This window comes from Pinus tabuliformis, chromosome 3_2, assembly GCF_031772625.1.
Source record: "Pinus tabuliformis cultivar Carrire ecotype Pingquan chromosome 3_2, CPIR1, whole genome shotgun sequence".
Lineage (NCBI taxonomy): Eukaryota > Viridiplantae > Streptophyta > Pinopsida > Pinales > Pinaceae > Pinus > Pinus tabuliformis.
This window is the reverse complement of record NC_142302.1, coordinates 212,427,496-212,430,179: the sequence shown is the minus strand read 5'-3', so window position 1 is coordinate 212,430,179 and position 2,684 is coordinate 212,427,496.

Sequence of the window (2,684 nt, the reverse complement as noted above, 5' to 3'; positions counted from 1 at the left end):
GATTTAGGGCCTTTTCCTCCTCTCCAAATTCGCCATAGCTCACTTAGCAAATGAATCCAAATTGGAGGGAAAACATCCTTTCATAGAAAAATCCATAGTTTTTATGTCTCCCTTTGCGACCAAACCATAGCTCAGTTTGATGAACCGTTAATACCGTTAGAAATCTCTCATCGAGCTCCATAATGGGTCTTCCTCAATTTTCAATGATCTGACACTTCACCAAGAAGTCGGTTTTCCAAGAAGGGTCACTTCATCGCCTCTCAAATTGAATTTCATCATAAAGTGACACTTGTACTTTGAGGTCATCCCCATCTGAATACCTTTCATACCATGTGTTTATTTTCATCATGAGTAACCATCATTTACTCATGTTTTGATGGTCCCCAGTACGCCTAGTCTATGTGGCAGCATCATCGAGTCACCCTTGTTCAGAACATCCATGATGAGTCACCCTTGCATTCATGGAGTCTATTTCATGTCCTATTATATCAAATCAAATTATTCCATGCATCTTTGCATATCGTTCATCCTGTGTTGCTCATTTTTGCCTCCAGTCATACTGCTCCCATCCCCTCCGGAGTTGAGTCATTCACTACCAGATCAAACATGCACTTTATGCTCTGACAAGGGAAGTCCTACGTTTTTTCCCTCAGTCCCATGTTTTCCCTTATCCATAGTGTCAGTCCATCAGTCACATTACTATTTTCCCCCATGCCTTAGTTGAGGATCCTCATTGCCTCACCTATCGTGGGCCCTATTCTATCGACATTAGCCCATTTATTCCAAAAGAATGGCCTAAAGGGTGGTGTATCTTGGTTCCATCTTCCATTCTTGTTCAACACCTTGGATCGAGAAGAGGGACTCCTTATTGCCCTTTGACTTGGTCATTTCATGTCCGTGATTCATACACTTGATGGTCCAGTGATGCATCAGATTGTACCAACGATTTCCGGGTGTGTGAGATGTTTCATACCTCATGAGGGGTTGGCCCTTCAGGTAGCCCCCCACATGCCTGGATGCAATCCTATTATGATACAACCTGAGATGTAGTTCTGCAGAGCTGATGGGTTCGTTTCCTACTGATCGTAGTGTTCATAGCATGCACGTCTCCTTCAAATGATCCATTCACTTTTGCAAAGCCCTTCCATGTTCAGCAGGGCTTCTTCAGTTGTTTTACCCTCCATCCCACCCATTTTTTGAGGGAAGGGCCATTATATCTCATGTACTCAAATATTATTGTATTCAATCCTGGCTCATATTTTTCCAGGTGCATTATGTATATGGGACACATTGTATTATTTTATAGCTCTATTAAGCTAGCATGTCATGTACCATTCAGCATGTACTTCATTGCTTAGTTTTATGTTTATGGGCGCACCATTATTTATGTATTAAGTTATCTTGGTCGGTATGGGTATGCCTCCCCCGCCTCATTGAGGTCTGGTACCACAACATAAAAGGATACGTGCATTAGTCTCACCCCCTCTATCCCTATCCTCTTTCACTTCAACTTTATTGGTCTCTCTCTCTCTCTCTCTCTCTCTCTCTCTCTGACTCCCCTGTGTTGTCTAGTAATTGTGTCTTCACAACATACTTTAGTCATACGTTTTGCTCCTAACACTCGTACATTGGGGGGAAATCTATTATAACCAAAAAATTGATCATCTAGCCTAATTTACTAGATGGATCGAAGTACACCATGTAAAGCCAATTTTACCATAGTAAAATTGCTTTCACTGTGAGAAATTACTTAGTAAACCACCTTTGTTAAGTAATTTACAGTTAAACCCATGAAGAATAATTAAATAAATCACCATTTATTTGATTTTCTTCTATGAATAATTAATTAAACCATTGTTCAATTATTATTCCTTGTCATATTTGACCCAATTATGAAAAATAAACAGATAAATCATTAATTATCTTATATTTCTCTAAGAATAAGTAATTAATCACTAATTAATTATTATTCTTTGTCAAATTTGACTAAATCCCTTAGGGAATAATTAAATAAATCGTTATTTGTTTATTATTCCTTAACTAATTCCTTGAGATGATAAATCAATCATTTATTTATTTATTATTTCTAAATAAAAGTTTAAAAACTTTTTCCCTCCTAACCAAATATAATAAAATATTCCAAGTGGTTATACCAAGAATGGGATCAATAATATTTTATTATTGCTCATTATTCGAGCATAACTCAATATTTTGTTATAAATAGAAGGGTTTTCCATCCATTATTCACTTTGATTATTTTCATTGTTGCACTCACTATTGTAACTATGATTATTTTCATTGTCGCACACTATATTTTTGCTGGGTTTACACGTTATAGAGGAGAGAGACTCTACACAAGCTGAAGACATTTGAGGATAGCCAATAACCTATCCCATAGAGGGGGATTGCAAGCAAGATGAAATGGCTTTCTAACCCCACAATTGTTACAACATCTGTTGTTACAACATATATTGTTACAACATCCGTTGTAATGGTCATTTCAGTATTTCCAATAGTAGCAATTGTTATAGCATCATCTTTTACAACATTTTCAGCATTTTCAACAGTAATGAGTGTTACAACATTAGTTGTTACAGCATTTTCAGCAGATTTAACATTGACATATTGTTATCGAATCTATTGTTACAACATTCGTTGTTACAACATTTTCTTCTCAATCCGTT